This window comes from Petaurus breviceps, unplaced genomic scaffold (genome assembly GCF_028583685.1).
Source record: "Petaurus breviceps papuanus isolate PSGF00001 unplaced genomic scaffold, PetGlider_PUasm1.0 99, whole genome shotgun sequence".
Taxonomy (NCBI): Eukaryota; Metazoa; Chordata; class Mammalia; order Diprotodontia; family Petauridae; genus Petaurus; species Petaurus breviceps.
The window spans coordinates 8,245,375-8,262,989 of NW_027187465.1; the positions used below are offsets into that span (position 1 = coordinate 8,245,375).

General features: G+C 45.7%; 1 protein-coding gene across 6 annotated transcripts in view; it reads right to left on the bottom strand.

The window, feature by feature from the left end:
- Positions 1-17,615, bottom strand: part of KIAA1671 (KIAA1671 ortholog) — a 222,620-nt gene that overhangs the window by 158,593 nt on the left and 46,412 nt on the right. For all 6 annotated transcript variants that reach the window (XM_069081787.1, XM_069081785.1, XM_069081786.1 and 3 more), the window contains exon 2: positions 360-474. The gene's annotated coding sequence lies outside the window, so the exon portion shown is untranslated. The remainder of the gene's footprint in view (positions 1-359; positions 475-17,615) is intronic.

Below are 17,615 nucleotides of genomic sequence, written 5' to 3' on the forward strand. Positions count from 1 at the left end.
GTGGGGAGGGGAAGGGAATAAGCATTGCTACAGTGCCTACTGCATGCCAGGCACTGTGCTAGCATTTTACAAATATCTCATTTTGTCTTCACAGCAACCCTGGGAGGGAGGGGCTATTATGATTCCCATTTTACAGATAGGGAAACAGAGATGAACAGAGATGAAGTGTCTTGCCCAGGATCACCCAGCTATTCAGCATCAAAGGGAATATTTGAACTCAGATCTCTATGACTCTAAACCCACTCTCACCAGCTGCCTCTGGTATTATCATCAAAAGAGGAAAAAGGGACCTATGGGGACAGAAGTAGTGACCAAAGCCTCAACATTCTTTCCCCTGCTCTGAGTCTCCATATACTTACCAGGAGAGGCAGGGCCTGGGTATCCCTTCTCATTGTGGACAGGGGAATCTCCTCACTCTCACTGCAGATGGGAGACAGGGAAGAGACCGTGCCATCCATTTATGTTACAGCAGGCCTGTGGACAAAGAAGAGAAATTCAAAATTCTGAAACTTCTCCACCAGACAGCCAGACAGAACCCCAAATACTTTAGGGTTCTGTCTTCATTCACCACAATCACCAAGGTCAGGACTCCTCCACAACTGGCCCACAAGACTTTTCAGTAGAAGAGTCCTGGCCTTGGGTTCCAAAGACCCAAGGAAGCGCTCAGCCCTCACACTACCACACACTGGTTCCTTGACCTTGGTAACCCAATCCCTCTCCCTGAGGCTGATTCTTTAGCCTGATTCATTAGAAAACGAAAGGAAGATATGACACAGCTGATCAAATCTTGGGTCTAGAACTGCTACAGAATACAGGCCAGATGGTCCGGAGAAATGAAAATGACAAGGAACTCAGAGAATCACAGGAAGATTTCTATGAACAGATACCAAACATCCTGTCAAACTCAGATAGAAACAAGGGCCACTAAACAATACATCTGGGTCCCTGCAGGCACATACTGACTGAGAAAACCACAAAGTAACATTATCTATATATTTATTTTGTTAACTATTTCCTAAGGAGGGCAGTATGTTTGACATCTCTACAGAGCATATAGAGGGCTGAATCTAGAGTCAGGAAGACTTCTATTTAATCTCTATTTGCCTCAGTTTCCTCTTCTGTAAAATGAGGATAATACCAGCACCTACGTTCCAGGGATCTGAAAAAGTCTCAAGAGGCTCTGTAAAAAGCCAGCTACTGTCCTGGGCACGTTACTGAAAAATGACAGGGTCAGATCAGACAGCCTCTGAGGTTGTCCCAGTCCCATCACTCACTGTTACTCTGACTTTAGTCCAGAAGCACACCTGCTCACACACGGGTCATCCAGTCAAGAATCGCTTGCTAATAGTGAGTTATTAATAATGAATTTCATGTTCCAGAGACTGAGCTAAGCCTTAGGAATACATGTTCACATTCTCCGGGGGAATATGTTTTCTAATCTTCAACATGCCAAAACCCTGTTCAAAAATAAACATTTCTATGTAGTCAATGACTCCCAATCTGGCTTCCAAGACCGTCTATCTTAAGACCACTGGACTGATCTAATGTTTTCTATTTTTTTTTGAGGGGGAATGCAAGGCAATTGGGGTTAAGTGACTTGTCCAAGGTCACACACCTAGTTAAGTGTCAAGTGTCTGAGGTCACATTTGAACTCAGGTCCTCCTGACTCCAGGGCCAGTGCTCTATTCATATTTCCTATTTTTAAGAAAGGAAATACCTTCTTAGTCTTATAAGGCTCTAGTCTATACCCTCATCACTCATGAGATTGCTTCATGGTACAACAGGAAAAAGTCCTGCATTAGGACTTGGTTGTCCTGAGTTCAAACTGTAGCTCTTTCATTTACTAGAGGCAGCTAGGTATACTGTGGATAGAACATTGAACTTGGCATCAGCAAGACCTGAGCTCAGATCCAGCCTCAGACACTTACTTACTAGTTGTATGTGTGACCCTGAGCAACTCACTTAATCTATGCCTTCCTCAGTTTCTTCATCAGTAAAATGGAGACAATAATAATCCTAATAGCTCCCAGGGTTATTGTGAGGATAAAATGAAACAGTATTTGTAAAGTGATTTGCAAAGCCTTAAAAGGTAACATAAGTGCTAACTATTATTTATGACCCAAGTAACCTTGGGATGGTACTTAATGGTACTCTGGGGGCCTACATCTTTGTCCACTTTGGACAAGATGGCTTCTAGAATCCTTTTGAATTCTAAAGCTCTGACCTGTCTGGGTTCCTCACGTCCCTGTGTTCTCCCCTCTCCCATCCAGCCTCCAAACGATGACACAGTGATATTCCTAAAACTCCAGCCTGACCATGTCAGTCTCTGCAAGAAACTGCAGTGGTTCCCAGCTGCCTCTGGGATTAACTACACACTCCTCCTCTGCCTGGCATTTAAAGCCTTAATGATCTGACTCCAGCTTACCTCTGCACATTTATTCCATGCTGCCCTCCTTCATTAACTCTCCAGGCCAGCCACACTGACCTATTTACTGCTCCTCAGAAGTGGCCTTCCATCAACCATCTCCTCACTGTGCTGCCTACACGTGGGCTGCCTCCATCATCGCAGGGATGATGATGAACAGGGAATGTCAGAGCTGGAAGGGTCCTAAGAACAGGGAATGTCAGGACTGGGAGAGGCCTCAGAACAGGGGATGTCAAGGTTGGGAGGGACCTTAAAAGTCAACTACTTCAACCTGCTGGTTTGACAGATGGGGAAACTGAGGCCCAGGGAAGAGGGAATTTGCCAAAGTCATGAGCCAAAAAAAGTAGGGAATCAGAAGCTGGAGCCTGACGGCATTACCTGGGCACAATCTGGAAGGTCCTGGAATTCTGATCACCAGAATGCCCTGTGAGCATCCCCAAGCACTGCCATCAACCAAAGGAAATACCAACACCCCCTCAGAACAAAAGGAGAAGGAAGGAAAACATCTATTAAAAAACAGAAGAGTTTGGCACTTCCGATACTTCATTCATTCAATCAGCTGCTGACCATCGCTCAGAATTAATGACTCTCTCCCATTCAACTCAATGAGCCCAGCAGTGACATAGGCAAACACCGTCCAGGACTCCTGTGTCCCCTGAATGGCTTGCTTTGTAATGACACCATCTGTCTGAAGAGGCCGGCCAAGTCCCATCCTGTTTCTGTTCCTCCTGAGGCCAAGGGTTCATGCCTCTCAGCGAATGACCTAAGTGCCCAAGCTCCATCTCCCAAACTGGTAAATCCTTCGGATACACAAGCAGCTGGGAGCATAATGTCGGGGCCAGAAGATTTCTGTTTGCACATGGCTTTGCTTCCTCTTCCCAAGCTGGCAGGGTTTGGAACTTGGAATTCATGTGTTCACTGTCCTCTTGGGATACTAAGAACCCAACCAACTTCTTCCTCTAATAACGAGAGTGACGGGGGCAGCAGGAGGGCTGCCCGAGGGACCCTGACCCACACGGAGAATCGACCAAGCCTAGCATCAATCAAGGTAGCGAGAACATGAGGTAGAAGAAGGCCACAGACAGCAGCATGTCAGATGCTCTGTGTCAGTGGGGTGGAACCATCGGCCTAGAGGCCACAGGTCCTCCCCCCATCCCCACTTGGGCCCTCTCTCTGCCTCCCTGTAGCAGCAAGCACCCCAAGCGCCCTCAGGGTGGCTGCCCATACAGGTTCTTGGATCTGCTTTGTTAAAGGAAAGCAACTCAAAATGGGTTAACAAGCTTACTTTAATCAGTCAGACATATATCGTTCAGGGGAAAAGGTCAGCACCCCGAACTTCAAAGTATACAGGCAGAATTATCAAGACAGAAACAGATCAAGTAGACAGATTTCCAAACTGTCCAACCATTACATCCATACCCAGTCAACATCTGGGTTTCCACATCTGGGTTTTTCAAAGCCAGGGGGGCCCTGGACAACGGCTTCCCAGAATACAGATCAAATCACAGAACACTTCTCAAAGTGAGCCCCCAAAACAAAGCCACACATCAGGGCTTATATAGCCTTCTCCTGGCTCAGAGAATGTAACAACCTTATTGACTCACTGGCCAATCAAGAAGTATCTACTGAAAAAACAAGCCTCCCACCCCAGGCTTCAGGTGCACTTTAGCCTAGGGGCAGGGAAGATCTTCCAAATTTGCATTCCCATTACACTCCCTCCAACCCACAGTAGCCACACCCCAGGGGAACCCCATCCACCCTTCCCTGGTGTCCAGGGTCTACCCACTGAAGCCAAGGCAGTGTCACCAGCCCTGCCTCCCCTGCCGCCCCAATACCCAACAGGGCCCTGTGTCCCAACTTCGAGGGCTCCCCCTAATCCCCAGCTCAACTTTTTGAAAGTTGTTTTGAGATCTCTAATTCATGCTGCCCACCCCAGGTGTCAAAACTGCCTGATGGTGAATATGGAAAGCCCCTGCCAGCTCAGACATTCCCTGTTCTAAGTTCCCTCCCAGCTCAGACATTCCCTGTTCTAAGGTCCTTCCCAGCTCTAACATTCTATGTTCCAAGGTCCCTCCCAGCTCTGAAGTCCTCTGCTCTAAGGTCCTTCCCAGATCCAAAATTCTCTGGTTCTACAATTCCGAATGAATGAATGAAAGTCTTTTTAAGGATTGTCCCATATCTACAGTAAAAAAAAAAAAAATAGCCTTCTGGAAATTATGCTGTGACTGAAAAGTTCCAACTTCTACTTTTCCCCCACCTCATTTACAAACATGTATTAGAGGCCATAAGATTAATGGCTGGAGGCTCTGGCCTTAGAACCAGAAGACCTGTAATAGAGTTCTGCTGCTGCCACCTGCAGACTGTGGGACCCTGGGAAAGTCACTAAAACTCTCCGTTTGCTCTAGGCCATCTGCTAGGTCATTTGCTCTGAGATGGTATGTTACCCTGAAGGTACTGACCCACTTTGGTAAAGAAAGCTTGTTCACCTGGCCAGTCATTCTATCAGTGAAACCACGGGTCTGGTCCTATCTTTTAAAAACACATCCTCTCAGCCTTCCCACCAACCTGAAGGAGGCCTCTCTTCTATTACCTTTTGGAGAGGACATCGGCCACAGGCTTTTCAAAGAGAATCCCAGGACTAATGGAAAGACAGGACATCCCGCTTGAGAAATGCCTGAAGGCTGAGTCCTTCCAAAGTCCGCCAGGCCCTGGCTATCACAGATGGCTTTTTATGATGCTCATATTTTAAAAGAAACAGAATGATTAACCACTAATTGCTACATATCTCAAATGTGTAACAAAGTGGGGGAAATCGATTGTTGGTACAAATGAACTTTGGATGAAGCTCCTTAAAAGTATAAAGCTATCATCAATTCATAGAGGATTCAGTGGCATCTATGGATCCATTTGTTTATTCTGTGTCTGGAATCCAGAGACAAGATGTCCAGAAACCACCCGCTATCGCAGAATCCATCAGTCAAAGCAACAAGCATTTATTATGGGCTGACAATGGTGGAGACACAGGAGTAAGAGCTGGGGGCGCAAAGAAAGGTAAAACCAGTATGAGAATGTTAGCCTTGGACAGGCCCTGAGAATATCAAATGTCAGAACTGGGAGGGGCCTGTGAACAGGGGATGTCAGGGCTGGGAGGGGCCTTAGAAAAAAGAAGGTACCAATGAGGTAGCAATATTTGGGACCTGATTATGAATACTCATACCATAAATAAAAAATGAGAGAAAAAAAAGGTCAGGTTTTTTCAAAGATTATTGTTCAGAGAAGAGTTCTTAATGAAGTAAGAGACAAAGGTGATCATCTAAGATCATTTGCATGAACGAAATCAATGCTGCTAAGATAAGAAGGAAATATAAAGACAGGGAAAAGGCATCCTTGCATGAAGCACCTCTGACGATGGGCAAATACCTGGGATAAGTAGAAAATGAACCCAAATATACACAACACGGCCATTTATTTCTCCATGGATCTGTGGTCAAAGTATAAAGTTGCAAACTAATAGCAACCACGTGGAAAACTGCCCTGAACCACTAACATTATGAGAAATCCTGAGGTTTCCTCACACCTAGTAAATTTTCCAAGATAGTGAGTGAGGGATAGAAATCATCAATGCTAGAGGAGGTGTGGAAAGATAGGCACACACCGATCCATGACTGGTGGAGCCACGAATTGGTCCAGTCCCTCTGGAAAACAATTTGAAATTATGCTTAAAAGGGGGGGGGGGCAGGGTTCAAAAGTCAAAAAATGTCCCTTTGGTTCAGAGACTCACTGCTAGACATACACAAAGTAAAAGTCAAACGTAGGAAGAGGTCCCATATAAACTTTATTATAACAAATAAAGAAATAAAATGGAGAGCAACCAATAAGGACATGGTTCGACAAACTGTGGGATATAAGTACACTGGACTATCAATGATGCCATAGCCCTGACAGGCACTGTGCTAACTGCTCTACAATTATTATATTACTGGATCCCCACAACAAGCCTGGGAAGCAGGTGCTATTCTTATTCCCATTTTCCAGATGAGGAAACTGAGGCAAAGAGTGACTTGTCCATGGTTATACAGCTAGTGTCTGAGGCCGGATTTGAACTCGCGTCTTCTGGACTCCAGGCATAGTGCTCTAGCCATTGACCCTCAGCTGCACTTGCCCGAAGAATTCTGAGAAGTATCAGAAGTAAGCAGAGTCACAAAAACAACGCACAATAACTACAATACAAAGGGAAAGAATGAAAACCCAAATTGCATGATGTTGTAACTACAATGACCAGGACCTTTTTTTTCAATTCTTTGTTCCAAGGGATAGCCAACTAGCAAGGAATGTATCTGTAAATGAAGGAAACATTAGAACAAAAGATACCAATAAAGGCATTTTTAAAAGATAAAACAGAATGTTAGAGTTGGAAGAAATGTTAGAACACAGAATGACAAAGCAAGCTGGATGGAACCTAAGAGATCATCTTCATTTTACAGAAAGGGATACTGAGGCAGAAGCCCTTCCAGGGACACTGGCCAGTCCAAGGTCAACCAACAAATTATCAGCAAAGCTGTAGCTCAAGCCCTTCTCACCATCTATCCCATGCTGCCTCTTGTGATTATCTGCTGGACCAGTTTCAAACACAATCCCGACATTCCCGTGGACTTGTACTTGACTTATGAAGAAGGGACATCCCATCAGGACTCCCATAAAGATGGCTCCTCCCCAGAATGGCACTTGTAGGAAGCCCTGGACATGACCCCTCCCCCAAGGCTTGGGGACACACCTCCTGGCTCCTTCCTGGGACACTCCCTAAAGGCCAGACACACCTGAGGCTTCTTCTCCTCTCTCTGCCTGCCCTGGAATAACTCAAATATACCAGCCTCCCACCACCACCAAATTGGCTCACTCCCAGATCGACTCCTTGCCCTCCCCCAGTAGGCCAGATTACACACTCATAAAAGCCCAGGAACAATCAGCCACTTTTACAAACCCTTGTAAACCCACATCCTTGGGCGCTTATTCTGCTCAATCGCTACAGGAAGCCAAACCCAGCAAAAATAGAGCGCTGGAGTCTCACTGGCATTGACACGGGGCCCCAGGTTAGGCCAAGATCTCAGAGAGCCCTCAGCCCAGTTCTATGCGAAAAGTACAACTACTGTGTTCTCCCCATTTCACAGATGAGCAAAACGGAGCTGCCCAATGTCACAACTGTCAAAGGCAGAATTCAAATCCTGGGCGTCTCCAAACTCCAAACTCTTTCCACAATACCAGAAGAACATAAATTGTCAAAGTAGGAAAGGCTTTGAGACATGATCTAGAACCTTCGGACTAGGTTCTTAAGTTGGGGGTCCATGAAGTTGTTTTTAAAAATATTGTGATGATTATATTTTAATTCCTTTGAAATCCCCCAAAACTAGTATCTTCCCTCTAAAATGACATACAATTTTCCTGTCTATACCATATGTGTATATATATATACACACACATATACATATACATACACACATGATATAGACAGGGTAAATTAGAAGTAGTACACATATACAATATTTTAATGTTGTCTTCCCTATAAGAATGTGAGTTCATTGTGAGCAGAGCCTGTTTTCTGTTTTTCTTTGCATCTCCAAGTCTTAGCGTAGTGTGTGGAATACATTAGGTGCTTAATAAATGTTCGTTGACTAATATTCTATTTTATGCATTTAAAAATATTCTGAGGAGTCCACAGAATTCATAAGACTGTCAAAGGGGTCTCATGATACAAGGTTAAGAAACCTTGACCTAGTCCAAATACCTCAAATTTTAATCAAATTTTAAAGATGAGGAAACTAAGAGTGGTTAAGGGACTTGCCCAGGGTCATATAGTACGCGTCAGAGTGGGTGAGCCATTCACCTTAAGAATATATTGCAACCCTAGAGTAAATGTCCCTTGTTCAGTGGACTCAGCATTGTTTCAAAAAAGACTATGCCCTCAAGGACTCTCTTCTACATGGTGGGTCGCTGAACAGCTCAACAGCATTGGGAGGGCGTGTGGTCCAAAGGGCACTGATGGCCTGAGGAGAAAAAGACTAGGACTGTTGTTCCAGCTGTCACTTACTAGCTATGGGACTTGAGGCAATCTGGCCTCAGCTGCCTCCCCTGCAAAAAAAAAAGAGAGGGTGGGGGCGGCTAGGTGGCAGAGTCAACAGAGCATCAGCCCTGGAGTCAGGAGGACCTGAGTTCAAATCCAGCTTCAGACACTTAACACTTACTAGCTGTGTGACCTTGGGCAAGTCACTTAACCCCAATTGCCCTCCAAAAAAAGGCAAAAATAAAAAAGAGGAGGGGGCTGGAATTGATCCAAGTCACTAACCCGTGCCTACCCTCTGACTTAGGGATAATACTACTAGGCCTAGACCCCAAATAGATCCGAAAGTTTTTTTTAAAAAAGAGGAGGAGGAAGAGGGCACACATGTGAACAAAATCTTTCTAGCAGCTCTGTTTGTGGTGGCAAAGAATTGGAAGCAGAGGGTGTGACCATCAACTGGGGAATAGCAGAACAAGTTATGGTATGTGAATATGATAGAATACTGTTGTGCTCTAAGAAATGATCATGATCTCTGGGAAGACCTGTATGAACGGATGCAGAGAGAAGTGAGCAGAACCAGGGGAACACTGCACACAGTAACAGTAACAACATTGTAAAGACCCAAGAACTCTGTTTACTTCAATGACCAACAGCAATTCCAGGGGGCAGGAGACACATGTGGTCAATGTGGGAATTTGTTTGGCTTGTCTTTGCCCGTTTGCTGCAAGGGTTTTGTTTTTCTTTGTTTTGTTTCTGCAAAGTTTGGGGAAGGTGAGAGAGAATATTCATTTTTGTTCATTGAAAAAAGTTCTCATTATTTTTGAAAAATTAAAAGACAAAAAAAAAAAACTAAGGTCATATGCAGCACTGTAAATCTTTGTTCTGTGTTTGCATACAACTTTGCCTAATAGTGAGTAATCTGCTCACGGGCAGGCACTGCCTAACATCTTGGTCTCTTGTCTCCCAAAACCATGTGAGCTGATTTCCTTGGGACAAGAAACTCCCCTGTTAGGAAACTCCCTCCAAGGCAGGCCATCACATTCTCAGCGCCTTCAAGTTTTAGAGAGCTGCCTGGAGCACTGAGACATTCAGAGACCAAGCCAGGCCTAGGACAGCCAGGATGTGGCCCAGAAGGGACTTAGAAGCCAGCTGTTTATTTATCAATGCCTTATGTCCTTCACAAAGGGCATAAGATGGTAAATAAATGCTTACTGAACACAACTGAGGATGCTCCCAAGCTGACATTCTGTGTTCTAAGGCCCCTCCCAGCCCTGACATTCCCTGTTCTGAGGCCCCTCCCAGCCTTGACATCCCCTGTTCTCAGGCCCCTCCCAGCCCTGATATCCCCTGTTTTAATATCATTTCTAAATGACATTTTGTGTTCTAAGATCTCTTTAATATTCTATACTCTTAAGGTCTCTTTGAGCCCCAGCATTGAACACTCTCAGGTCCCTCCCAACTCTAATATTCTATGGTCACAGATGACAGGACCGCCTATCTAGTCCAATCCCTTGATTTTTACAAATGAGAAAACTGAGGCCCAGGACGGTAAGTGACAAGCCCAAGGCCACACAGGTAATAGATATCAGAAGTGGAATTTGAACCCATGGCCTCTGACTTCAAACCCAAAGTGTACTACAAACCCTATTCCGAAGGTCAGACTGAATAAGAACCCTGGACCCTGACTTGGAAAGATTTGTGGGACCAAAATGGAAGCATCTGTTCTTTTTCGAAGAGCTAGGCCATACCAGAAAACCACATGACTTTCTAGGCCAGTCACATCAGGGAATGGTGACCTCAGCTAACTTCTCTAAGATTCAGAGAGACATCGGCCCTCTCATCCCTGTGCCCAAAGAGGAAGAAAAGCCCTGAAGATAAGACCCAGGGAAGGGCTTTGACGAGTCTAAAGAAATATACAAACACAAAGAGAGTGTGCATGGTTATGCATGTGTATACAAATATATGTATACACACACAAACACTGATTAAGCACCTACTATGTACCAGACACAGTGCTAAAGTCTGGGAGGGTGCGAGGGTGGGGGGAAAATACAAAGAAAGGTAAAAACACAATCCCTGTTTGCAAGGAGCTTGTAGTCTAACAGGAGAGACAATCTGCAAATAACTATGTATAAACAGGATATATACAACACAAATGGAAAGTACCAATTAATCCTCCAGCATACATTAGGCACCTACTGTGTGCTAGGCCCTCTGCTAGGCCCTGGGTATGCAAACACAAATGAAAGCTGCCCCTGTCTTCATGAAGTTTACATGCTACTGAGAGCCAGCGTAGTATAGTGGATAAAGCCATAGACTTGGAAAGGTTGAAGGCCTGGGTTCAAATCCTACCTCTGACTGTCCCAAGCAATGTGACCTTTGACAAATTATTTCACTTCTTGGTACCTCAGGCTACCCTCTAAGGCTCACCTACCAAATTAGAGGCCAGATTTCCATCCTGCCATAGGTAGACAACCTTCAAATGCCAGAGAAATCAGATTTTTTTTTGAGGGGGGGAAAGCAAGGCAATTGGGGTTAAGTGACTGGCCCAAGGTCACACGGCTAGTAAGTGTCAAGTGTCTGAGGTCGCATTTGAACTCCGGTCCTTCTAACTCCAGGGCTGGTGCTCTATTCACTGCACCACCTAGCCACCCCTAGATTCTTAACATGTGGGAGAATATCATCCACTCCCTTGCATTCTGATGAAGCCCGGGCAGAGTGGTAGAGAGAAAAGAGCGCAGGATTTGTGTTCAGAGGACCTGGGTTCAAATCCTGCATCTCTCATTTACTACTCGTATAACCTTGAATAGGCAGCTAGGTGGCACATTGGGCACCAGGAAGACCTGGGTTCAAATCTAGCCTCAGACACTTCCTAGCTGTGTGATCCTAACTAGGTCACATAACCCAGTTTGCCTCAGTTTCCTCATTTGTAAAATGAGCTGGAGAAGGAAATGGCAGACTACTCCAATATCTTTGCCAAGAAAACCCCAATGGGGGCCACAGAAAGTCAGATACAGCTGAAATCAATGTATAATAATAAATAACCTTAGACAAGTTATTTTGAGCCAAAGAGCCTTTAACTAGGAGACACCTGGGTTCAACTATGGCCCCACCAGGTGACCAAAGTTGAGCCATTTCACTATCTGAGCCTCAGTTTCCCCATTTGTACAAGTGAGATGATAAATACCTCTCTCAAAGGACTGTTAGGAGGTTCCCATGAGAACAGGTTCGAGACTTTGCAGATCTTAAAGCATCAAACAAATGTCAACGACCATTTCCCATAATGTCCTGTGAAGTGAAAATGGCCATCTTACAAATGAGGAAACTGAGGCCAAGAGAGAAGATAAGTGACTTGGTCCCAGGGCAGGGTCACTTCCACCTGGTGTATCTTGCACGTTCCAGAAGCAGAGACCCCAGCGGCTGGTGTCTCACCTTCTAAATTTACCTTAGAGGACCTGCATCCAAATTCAGACACCTTGTTTAACCTCCATGGGCCTCAGTTTCCTTGGTGGTCATTTTTGATGGCTTCTAAGGTGCCTTTCAGCTCCAAGTCCATGATCCTTGTCTCTACTTTTAATAGATCCATCTGTATCTACAGTGTTTATCTATGTGACCCACCCTCTCAGAGAGGGCAAGATATCTCCACGGTCCAGCCCATTAAATGTTTGTTGAATGACTGACTGATGGACTGGAAGCCTAGTTCCTACTTCTGCAGGCTGCCCGCCTCTGAATGATAAGTGCCAGAGGGAGGGGCAGGCAGGGGAGATCGGTGACTTCAGGCCTGAAAACAAAAAGCCTCCAGGGTCAGAGGTCTGCCCTGGTACCTTCCCTCCCCCTCCCACATTCCACACACTTGCAGGGCACCCCAGAGGGTGAGGATGTTCATCAGCCAGCACCTGCCTGGGCACCCCCTTCTCGGGTCAAGCTCACAGGGGGGTGGAAGAAATAATCTGGGGAGATTATGGGGAGGGCGAGGCTCGGCATCAGCTTCCGCTTCAGGCTCCAAGCACGTGTGTGAATCCTGACTCACACGATGCCGGCACATTGGCTACCCAGCTGTGAGCCTGGCCAGGATCACACCCAGCATCACAGGATGATGGGAGAACCACCCTCTGGGAGCTGGCTGAGGACTTGGAGCTCACCTGGGCCAACCTGCCTTCTGCCAGTGGGGAAACTGAGGCCTACAGGAGCCATAAGATCAGAGTTGGAGCTGGATGGGCCCTTGGAGGCCATCCAGCCCAACCCCTTTATTTCAGATGGGGAAACTGAGGCCCAGGGTGGAAAGTGATTCCCCCCAGAATTCGAACCTAGGTCTTCTGGTTGTTGTCAGAACCCTTCCCAGTGAACCTGGATGCCTCCACAGGTAAAAGAATTCATATTTAATAGAGACTGGACCTGTGATTGCATCTGTGTAAGAGTGAGGAAACATCCCCTACCATGCCTCAGTTACCTTATCTGCTAAATGAGAAGGTGGGACTACATGATCTCTAAGAGCCCATCCGGGGCCACTAGGGGATGCCAGAGTGAACCAGGCTTGGAGTCTGGAAGACTCATGTTCCTGAGTACAGATTTGACCTCAGACACTTCCTAGCTAAGTGACCCTGAGCCAGTCACTTAACCCTGTTTGCCTCAGTTTCCTCATCTGTAAAATGAACTGGAGAAGGAAATAGCAAAAAACTCCTGTATCTCTGCCAAGAAAACTCCAATTGGGGTCACAGAGAGTTGGACAGGACCCAACAACCACCACCACAACAGAGTCCATCTAATTGAAACATCTTCTGTTTTTTGTGTTATAAGAACCTTCCCATTAGTCCTCCCAGTTCTGACATCCCCTGTTCTCAGGCCCCTCCCAGCCCTGTCATCCCCTGTTCTCAGGCCCCCCCCCAGCTCTGACATATCCTGTTCCAAGGCCCCTCCCAGTCCTGACATCCCCAGTTCTCAGGCCCCTCCCAGCCCTGTCATCCCCAGTTCTAAGGCCCCTCCCAATTCTGTCATTCCACTCCATAAGGTTACTTCCAACTCTGACACCCTAAATGCCATGTTTGAAGACACTCTCCAGCTCTGTGCAGGCTAGAGGTGAAGGGACAACACTCTTTGAATGGGTCGAGAACCCTACATCCCAATCAGAGCCAGGGGCCACACCCACCTGATGTGTCCAAGTGGAGGAAAGGGGGCCCCCTGAGGCAGCTTGCAGTGCCGGCCACTCCTTTCCCCACTGAATAACCCTGTGTTCACCCTGCAGTTGGATGAAGCCTCTGGAACCGGATACAGTCACTGTTCACAGTCCCCAGCCAAGGAAAATTGTTGGACTGGGGGGTTTTGTCTTGGAAGTTTGGCGGGGGGGGGGGGGAAAGCGGGGAGGGGGGAGGGGGAAGGGGGATTCAGTGGGGAAAGGAGGGGGGGGAAGGGGGAGGGGAGGGCCAGTGACCCAGGGGCACGCTAAGGAAGGAGAGGTCATCTTTACCAGCAGAGTGCTGATCAACTGCTGCCCCTCAGATCCCACACTGTGACCCAAGTGCATGCCTGGGGTGGGGGGGGGGAGGGGAATCTCACTGGATGCCAACACTGCCCCTGCACCAGACAGACTTGGGAGCCACCCCTCCCAGCCTCACCTTAAACCCCACTGTCCTCTGGCCATGAGCCTTTCCTCAGAGCCTGCCCCATCCACACTGTCTACACATCAGGGTGGCCTGCCCCAGAAGACCTGGAGCCCCTGCAGGGCATCATCTGGGTTTCAGCCTCTCTGCACCTACTAGGCACTTTATTAATAATACACACTGACTGCTAGTTAGAAGGATCTTAAGACAGAGGCCACTGAGTGCAACCCCCTCATGTTACTGGTGAAGAAACTAAGGCTCAGAGGCATGACGGGAATTAACCTTCAGAGCATCCCAAAGCCAGGGTCAGAGGGGAGAGACCAATCCCAGCCCTCTAACCAGTGTACCACAGTAACAACCACCACCTCCCCCTTCCTTTTGACCTTCTCTCCAACAGGCTTTCCACATTCAAATCTTTATTATAATTATTTGGGGCCACACCTTCTTCAACTAGATTGGCAGCTCCCTGGGGGCAGCCACCAGGGCTCATTCATGTTTGTCAAGGAGGGGAAGGGAGGGAGGGAAGGAGAGAGAGAGGAGAGACAGAGAGAGAGAGAGAGTGACAGAGAGACACAGAGAGAGAAGAGAGAGACAGAGACAGAGAGGGAGAGAGAGGAGAGACAGAGAGGGGGAGAGAGGAGAGACAGAGAGGGGGAGAGAGGAGAGAGGGAGACAGAAAGACAGACAGAGAGACACAGAGAGAGAAGAGACAGAGAGAAGAGAGAGGGAGACAGAAAGAGAGAAGAGACAGAGAGAGAGAGGGAGAGAGAGAGAGAGAGAGAGGGAGGGAGAGAGAGGAGAGGCAGATAGGGACAGAGAGAAAGAAGGAAGGGGAAGGAGGTAAGGAAGAGATGTGTACACACACATATATAATATATATATACACACACATGAGGGGGAGAGAAACTACAGCTCCCTTCAGGCCCAGCCCAAGGCCCCATCTTGGCTTGATCTCTTCCTTCACACCCCCCATGTTCTTTTGGATTTACTTTATATAATGATGATGCTGATAAAAATAATAATACCTAGCATTTACTTAGCACTTTAAGGTTTGTGAAGACCTTTTATGTGTATTATCTCATCCTCACAACTATCCCCATTTTACAGAAGAGGAAACTGAGCACTACCATGTTATATAGTACTATGCTGTACACATGGGCATATAGACACATGCATGGTGTGCATATTATCAAAATGCACATACACATATATATGTGTGTGTGTATATATATATATGAACGCTTTTTGAGTTTTTCTCAGTCATGTCCAACTCTCCATGACACCATTTGGGATTTTCTTGGCAGAGATACTGGGTGGTTTGCCACTTCCTTCTCCAATTCATTTTACAGATGAGAAGACTAAGGAAAATAGGGTGAAGTGACTTACCCAGGGTCACACAGCTGGGAAGTGTCTGAGGCCAGATTTGAACTCAGGAAGATGGTGTGTATGTGCATATGCATAAAGGAAACTATATATGTGTGTATGTGTGTGATTTCCTTTAGAGAAATCTGTCTGTATAGATGTGGATATAATTTAATTAGAATATAAGCTCCTTGAGGGAAGGGAATGTTTTTATTTTTTCTCTGTAGAGCTTAACTCAATTCTTGCCCATAATAAGTGTTTAATGAATGCTTATGGATTGTCTGGTTTTGTATTTGCCCATCTGCGCACCAACTGGTTCTTCACACACAATACAAATCCATTTCCTTTTGACTAGCTCTGCCCCATGCCTGGATGGCTCCATCTACCTCCTCCCTTCCCCCTCTGGGCTGCCCTGGCTTCTTTCAAGTCCTATCTCTATTCCACCCTTCTGTAGGAGACCTCTCCCAATCAGCCAGCTTCCCTGAGATAGGAGTAGATGCAAGCAATCTCAGGGAAGGGGATCTTCTGGCTGGAAGTCCAACAGGCTTTCTTCCACTGTATCACACACCTTTCCCATCAGCCTTAATACATAAACAAAGGATTAGAGAATCAGAGTTCCAGAGCTGAAAATAACCTGAAAAATTATCTCCTCTGACCACCTCAGTTTGGAGATGAGGGAAGTGAGACCCAGTGCGGCCAGGTGATTTCATTTCTAAATCCACAGTAGATGGTGTCAGAAGTGAGTAGTAACCTAGCGCCTCTGACTCTAAAGTCAATTCCCTTCCTGCTTCCCACCCTGGGAAATAATAATTATTATTATTGTTAATAAGTCTGAGTCTAGAGTCAGGAAGACCTGAGTTCAAATCTGGCTTCTGGAAGAAGGGAGAGATTAGGAGAAATCCCAGTCATATAAAAAGCAAAAGATATCAATAAAATGTTATTTTTAAAAAAAGATAATACTGAGCATTTACATGGCAGTATAAACTTTGCAAAGCACTTGAAATACATTTCTGCAGCCTTCATTACCACAAAGGCTTGGACTCAGTTCTACACTCATAACTTATTCAAGCATTGCAACTATGTAATATATAATACAAACTTTCATCCCAGAGCTCAAGAGCCAATGAAAGAAGGCATACTTAAAATATAATACAATCTATGTGATACAATGAGAACACCAGAGTTTTTGATGCCCACGTGCAACACAGTTCTCTACTGAAATCATGACACCCACACAATAACATCAGGGACAATTGTCATAAAATATGGCATTCTTCATTTTTACAGAGTGACAATCTGGAAGACGCCTTGCTTTAAACCCATTACTACTCAGTTCTATATAGGAAAGATGGTAACACTCAGAAGTCAAAGAGAAACATTCATCCCTTGAGGGCATCAAGTGACCAAATTCCACTGTAAAATGCCTAAAACAATCCATTAGCTTGTTATTACACACCTACTATGTGCCAAGCACTGTGCCAAGTATTGAAGATACAAAAAAAGGAAAAAAAGGCAGTCCCTGCTCTCCAGAAGCTCACAATTCTGATGGTAAAATAACTTCTCCTCACATGGAAATTCTCTCCAGTGATATCAAGATAGTATTTGGACTGACCAGACAGAAAAGGAAGACCGGCAGTTCAGCATGTATCCCGGAGGTAAAAAAAAGCCAATGGATGAAGAAGATACTTAAAAATCCCTTGATCCTCCTCGGGCATAAAGCAAGTTATGGAAAAAGCAGTGACTATATGTCAAGGAACCTATTGGCATCCTAAAGTCAAAATGCAAGGAGACTTTAATTTAGAGTAATTAACCTCCACAGCCCAGTGCCAATCTTAACAGGCATACTCTTGGAACAATAAAATACATGAAAACAGATTTAGAAAGCATTCAACCAAAAACCAGTGAAACAAAAGGCCCATCTCCCTAAGGTAGCTATAGAAAGAGTAATATTTCCTTCTCAAAAAGAAGAAATAAAACAGAGATCTATGAAGACCACATGATAAATAGGGGTAGCAGCAAGCACCCCAAGCGTCCTCAGGGTTTGCTGCCAACACAGGTTCTTGGATCTGCTTTGCTAAAGGCAAGCAACTCAAAATCAGCTAACAAGCCTACTTTAATCAGTCAAACATATATCGTTTACCTAGTTCAGGGGAAACTCACAGTTTCCAGAGATGGG